Source organism: Callospermophilus lateralis, chromosome 1 (genome assembly GCF_048772815.1).
Source record: "Callospermophilus lateralis isolate mCalLat2 chromosome 1, mCalLat2.hap1, whole genome shotgun sequence".
In the NCBI taxonomy this organism is placed as follows: domain Eukaryota; kingdom Metazoa; phylum Chordata; class Mammalia; order Rodentia; family Sciuridae; genus Callospermophilus; species Callospermophilus lateralis.
The window spans coordinates 144,567,189-144,574,180 of NC_135305.1; the positions used below are offsets into that span (position 1 = coordinate 144,567,189).

At 37.3% G+C, this 6,992-nt stretch overlaps 1 pseudogene; it reads right to left on the reverse strand.

The window, feature by feature from the left end:
- Positions 1-3,568: 3,568 nt before the first annotated feature.
- On the reverse strand, positions 3,569-4,984 carry LOC143637888 (KH domain-containing RNA-binding protein QKI pseudogene; annotated as a pseudogene).
- Positions 4,985-6,992: the final 2,008 nt, after the last annotated feature.

Below are 6,992 nucleotides of genomic sequence, written 5' to 3' on the forward strand. Positions count from 1 at the left end.
TTTAAGTCTATTGATGTGGTGAGTTATATTTTTTGATTTCCGTATGTTGAACCAAACTTGCATCCCTGGGATGAATCCCACTTGATCATGGTGCACAAACTTTTTGATATGTTTTTGTATTAGATTTGCCAGAATTTTATTGAGAAATTTGCATCTATGTTCATTAGACATATTAGTCTAAAGTTTTCTTTTTTGATGTGTCTTTGCCTGGTTTGGAGATCAGGGTGATATTCGAGTCATAAAATGAGTTTGGAATGACTGCCTATTTTACTATATCCTGAAATAAATTTAAGAGTGTTGGTATTAGTTCTTCTTTAAAGGACTTGTAGAACTCGTCTGTGTAAACATCCGGTCCTGGGCTTTTCGTGGTTGGTAAGCCTCTGATGGTGTCTTCTATTTCCTCACTTGATATTGGTCTGTTTAAATTGTTTATATCTTCCTGACTCAATCTGGGCAGATCATATGACTTAAGAAATCTGTCAATGCCTTCAATACCTTCTATTTTATTGGAGTTTAAGATTTCAAAATAATTTCTAATTATCCTCTGTATTTCTGTAGTGTCAGTTGTGATATTACCTTTTCATCACGTATGCTGGTAATTTGAGTCTCTCTTCTCTTCATTAGCATGGCTAAGGGTCTATCAATTTTATTTATTTATTTATTTATTTTTAATTAATTTTTATTGTTGGTTGTTCAAAACATTACATAGTTCTTGATATATCATATTTCCCACTTTGATTCAAGTGGGATATGAACTCCCATTTTTACCCCGTATACAGATTGCAGAATCACATCAGTTGCACATCCATTGATTTACATATTGCCATACTAGTGTCTGTTGTATTCTGCTGCCTTTCCTATCCTCTACTATCCCCCCTCCCCGTCTCCCCTCCCCTTTTCTCTCTCTACCCCCTCTACTGTAATTCATTTCCCCCCCTTATATTTTTCCCCTTTCCCCTCACCTCCTCTTCTATGTAATTTTGTATACCCCTGAGGGTCTCCTTCCATTTCCATGCAATTTCCCTTCTCTCTCCCTTTCCCTCCCACCTCTCATTTTTTCAAAGAACCAACTTTTTGTTTTGTCAATTTTTTCAATTGTTCCTTTTGTTTTGATTTCATTGATTCCAGCTCTAATTTTAATTATTTCTTGTCTTCTTCTGCTTTTGCTACTGATTTGTTCTTCTTTTCCTAGGGCTTTGAGATGTAGTGTGAGGTCATATATTTTTTGACTTTTTTTTTAAGAAGTGAACTCCATGCAATGAATTTTCCTTTTAGTATTGCTTTCATAGTGTCCCAGAGATTTTGATATGTTGTGTCTATGTTCTCATTTACTTCTAAGAATTTTTTAATCTCCTCCATGATGTCTTCTGGAACCCATTGTTCATTCGGTAACATATTGTTTAGGCTCCAAGTGATGGAGAAAATTTTGTTTTTTATTTTGTTGTTGATTTCCAATTTCATTCCATTATGATCCAATAAAATGCATGGTAGTATCTCTAACTTTTTGTATTTGCTAAGAGTTGCTTTGTGGCACATTATATGGTCTATTTTAGAGAAGGATCCATGTGCTGCTGAGAGGAAAGTGTATGCACTTGGTGCAGGTTGAAATATTCTATATATGTCAGTTAAGTCTAAGTTATTGATTGTGTTATTGAGTTCTATAGTTTCTTTATTCAACTTATGTTTGGAAGATCTATCCAGTGGTGAGAGAGGTCTGTTAAAGTCAACCAAGATTATTGTGTTGTGGTCAATTTGACTCTTGAACTTGAAAAGAGTTTGTTTCATGATCATAGCTGCACCAATGTTTGGGGCATATATATTTATGATTGCTATGGTTTATTGGTGTAGGGTTCCTTGAGTAGTATGTAATGTCCATCTTTATCCATTTTGATTAACTTTGACATGAAGTCTACTTTATTTGATATGAGTATGGAAATCCCTGCTTCCTTACACAGTTCATGTGGGTGGTATGATTTTTCCAAACCTATTACTTTCAGTTTGTATATGTCTTTTCATATCAGATGAGTTACCTGGAGGCAGCATATTGTTGGGTCTTTTATTTTATCCAATCTGCAAGCCGATGTCTTTTTGTTGTTGTTGCTGTTGAGTATAAGCCATTAACATTTAGGGTTACTATTGAGACATGGTTTGTATTTCCAGCCATATTTGTTTGTTTTTGTTATTTAACTTGACTTGGTTTTCCTCTTTGATTATTTTTTTCCTTTACTGCATACCTCCCTCTGTTGATTTTCATTGCTGTTTTTCATTTCCTGTTCATGAAATATTTTGCCAAGGATGTTTTGTAGCACAAGTTGTCTAGTTATAAATACTTTTAAATTTGTTTATCATGGAAGGTTTCTATTTCATTTTCAAATCTAAAGCTTAATTTTGCTGCATATAAGATTCTTGGTTGGCAGCAATTATCTTACAGAGCTTGATATATGTTGTTCAAGGATCTTCTAGCTTTCAGGGTCTGGGTTGAAAAATCTGCCATTATCCCAATTGGTTTGCCCCTATATGTAATCTTATTCCTTTTTCTCATGACTTTTAAAATTCTCTCCTTATTCTGTATGTTGGGCATTTTTATTATACTGTGCCTTGATGTGGATCTGTTGTGATTTTGTACATTTGGCATCCTGTAGGCTTCTTGAATTTGGATTTCCAATTTATTCTTCATGTTTGGAAAGATTTCTGGTATTATTTCATTGAATAGATTGTATATTCCTGTGATTTGTTCCTCTATGCCTTCTTCTATCCCAATAACTCTTAAATTTTAGCTCTTAAATAACTCTGGAATTTTAAAAAATCATTTTTGGACTTTTGTTCTTTGCATTACTTTTAAAACATCTTCTTAAGTTTTTCTCTCATGGCATAATCTTCGTATACTTCAGATATGAGAGGAAATGCATTTTTAAAAATGCACCTTCTGCCCTAGAAGGGCACTGTAGTGACTGAACAGTACTTGAAGTTTGAATACTTTTCAAATCACTTCACCAATGACTTGCCTGACCGAGTTCATGAATGTTGCATCAGCACACAGTTCATTCAGAGAGAGTGTGATTTTGCTATGAGAAGAAAAGTTTCCTGGAAGTCTTTCACTGTTACTCCCTCTGTCACTGTGTAGTCAAGGGCCATATGTCTCCCATGGAAGCCTTCTTACCAGTCTCTTGGGGTAGACATTGAAAGATGATCAGTGCTTGGAATGATTTGGTCCCTAATACTTTACTATTATTCAGTACAGGTTCTAGAACCACTTTCATCCACACAGGGCTGGAGTTGGTGGACAAAAAGCTGAGCTGGAAGACAGTGTTTTATTAGTATTTTGCTTGCCTAGATGGTAAGACAAATGAACAAACAAGTTCCTCATCTTGCTGCACTGACCACAGGCAAACAAAGGCAATGATCACTTAAGTGATCAGCAGGCAGGCTGGTCAGGTCATTATTGGGCAAGAGTTCAAAGATAGAAGTTCATAGGTTAGTTGCCAGTGTCATCTCCACCTTCAGTCACAATCCTTTGGAAAGGATGGACACACATATTGTGCTTTCGAACTTTAGTAGACACTGCACGTCACACACCATTCAGTTCCATTTGGTATTCAAGGACTGAAGTGACTGGTGCCAATGTGTAAGGTATTTGTAGGGTGTGTAGATCAACCCAGCCTCTGGCCATGGAGGGACAATCACAGCAGTAGTGTGAGGAGTTCCTTTTGGCATGACAGAGGTCTGAATTTGTCTGATCAGAGGCATTATGGTAGGGTCAGCTAGAGAAGAGTACTCAGGATCACTGGTGAGAGAAAATGTGCAGCCCCAGTTATGTACTTGGAGCCGCCAGGGCTGTTGCCACAAGAGAAAAGGCAAGGGCTGGTGGTTTAATGTTGACATCTCTGCAGGTGCCATTCAGAATCAGGAGCTCATAACTGCTGTCTTTAGTTTCACTTTGCTCTATTCTGAGCATCTTCTACAGTGATTAATACCTCTGAATCTTCATGTATATGCCCCCGATTCAGTTTGTTCTATTTGCTCCTCCTTCGCTTTATCTCTTACTGAGCCTTTGCCTCAGGCCATTGCTTTACATCCATTTTCGGTCTCAAGCTCTTTAGCTGAAAATCCTCTGGGGCCAAAGTTCCTACCAAGAAAATTAAAATCTAGATATTTAAATTTTTTTATTTTTTTTTTACACAAATAGAGCACAGATTTTCATTTCTCTGGTTGTACATGATGCTGAGTCACTCCATTAGTTAAATCATACCATACAAAGGGTAGTAATGCCTTTCTCATTCCACCATCTCACCCCCACATACCCTCCCCTCAACCTGCTCTCCTCTGCTCAATCCAAAATTTCTTATTCTTTCCTTGACTCTCCCCCAGAATATTATGGATCTGATCCACTTATCAGAGAATATATTTGGAACTTATTTTGTTCCATGATAGTCTCCAACTCTGTCCATTTACCTGCCAATGCTATAATTTCATTCTTCTTTAAGGCTCAGTAATATTCCACTCTGCATATGTACCAGTTTGTTTATACATTCAACTGTTGAAGGGCATCTAGGTTGTTTCCATGGATTACCTACTGTGAATTCAGCTGCTATGATCACTGATGTCACTGCATTACTATGGTGTGCTGGTTTTAAGTCTTTTGCATATACACTTAGGAGTGGGAAAGCTGGGTCAAATGGTGGTTCCCTCAAAGTTTTCTAAGGAATCCCCAATCTGCTTTCCAAAGTGGTCACACCATTTTTTTAGTTGCAAAAATCTGAATATTCTTTTACAGACACATTTAGTTTCTCTCATAACTGAACAATAGTTCCCACATAATCAGGCAATTTTGCACTCTTTCTCTTTTTTGAACAGCCATTTAATGTGTGTACATGTCTTTAGATACTCTGCTAATTTCTTTCTTTGTCAACTGCTGGAAGTGGCTGAAGATCCTGCAGAATTTGGACAGGCTGCTCAAGAGCTTCTTGTCCTTCACCAACTGCATCAGGTTATCTGAGATTACCGTTTCCCCTGACCATATTCCAGGCTCCACAGATCACTTCACCCAATGCCATGACACCAGCACCAGACAGGAGGAATGGGCAGGGGCAACCCCTGGGCACTGTCTGCTGAGGACTCAGTGTGCCTCTCTGCACTGGCCCCTGCTCTGGGCCCAGAGCTGAGCCCCATGGAGGCTTGTACGTGAACTACAGTGAAAGTTGAGGAATGTGTATATATTACACTATAAGGAGATATAGTGACATATGCCACAGTGGTTCTGGTGGCCCAGCTGTATGGACAATCTTATGCCCTAGATGTATGGTAATAGAGGAATTGGTGATAGGAGACAAAATCTGCTGTTTAGGGCAAGCCCCGCAGAAGAATCCTAATGTAGACCATGGGAGTTTGGGAACAGTCATGTCACCTGCTGTAGAGAATTACACACCTTTTGAATCACAGCTCATGGTGCAAAGCCTGTTGCCAGTAGGTACAAAACAACACCAGTCATCCCTTGAATATGAGGCCATAACTGTGTGATTTTCCAGTCAGAAGGTCAAGGAGGCTCAGCATAGTGGATAGTTTGCATCTGGGAAGGAGCAAAAGCAGGACTCCCTCCCAATACTCTGCATGGGCACATGGTAAAGACCCCATATCTACAAGTTTTCAGTACCAGACACTCTCCCAGGAGTCCCATGTATGTCCCATGGGTGGAGATGAGGCTTTGGGTACAAGGTGAGTGTGACACTACTGCTACATGAGGGCTCCAGTTCAACAATGTCTAATAATAATAGAGTGAAATCTGATTATTCAATGTCTCCTAACCACATTAAAATTAAAAAGACATGCATAATTATTTTAATAATGTTATATAACCCACTATATCAAAGAAGTATCATTTCCACAAAGATTGGATGAACATTATTTATAATTTACATTCTTTTTCTCATGTAGTTTCTTTGAAATATGTTACATGTTAATGTGAAAGGTAAACTTTTCTCAGAAATGTCTGATTTGTTTTCTATTTTATCATTTACTTTTGTTAAGGTAGATTTACTTAACCAAATAACCAAAGCATGATTGGTAATTTTCTAACCACTGAGTTGTTAACAGAAATAACATTTACCCTTTGATATTTACAACCACATAATATAAATATGATTCATGATTTTTAGAATAAATTCAACTTTGAAGGAAAATGATGTTTGTTTCAAAACTACAGTTTGACCAACTATCTTATGAAAGTCCATAATTCAAGTGATATACTAACACAACATTTCTAAATCTATATAGTGTAATTGCTTAAGTTTTTATTTCTTCTTTTTAGATATACATGACAGTAGAGTGGTTTTGGATATATATATACCATTCTTGTGGTTATACATGATGCAGAGTTACACTAGTTGTATATTCATATATAAAGATAGAAGTTATATAAATAATCTAATTTGGGGGTATAAAAAAGCAGTCTTTTCACTGTTCACTGCTACAAGCTCCTGCTGTTGTTATGTTTGTGTTCATAGAAATGCAATGTTGATTTTTAAGTGACTTTTTTGATCATCATGCTTTTAGAGTAAAAAAATAAATAAACTCTGTTTGTAATGTCAAAGACAGCATGAAGGTATTTTGGTGCCAGGTCATATTCAACAAAGAGTGACCTGAGAAGGAAATGATCCTGATGATGAGGTGGATCTTAATTCAATTGTTGTATCTGAGGTGGCTTCCTTCCCTAGACACACATATGTTTTCCCAAGCAGCTCATGAACAAAAAGCCCATGCTTTCCTGAAGAAGAGAGTATTCATGTGGTCATGACAACATATTTCCACTCACAGAGGAGTGACAACAGCCGAATAAAACCCTGAGTTCTAATATGAGGTTATTTCTTATGGAAAGCAGCCAGGTACCTCAGACCAGATTGATGACACTAGACCTTACATCATGGCAGACTGACATTAGTTCTCAGTGAAACATGCATTTACCCTTGAGGGAGCTTGTTTTCCTTGCCTGCAGTGCT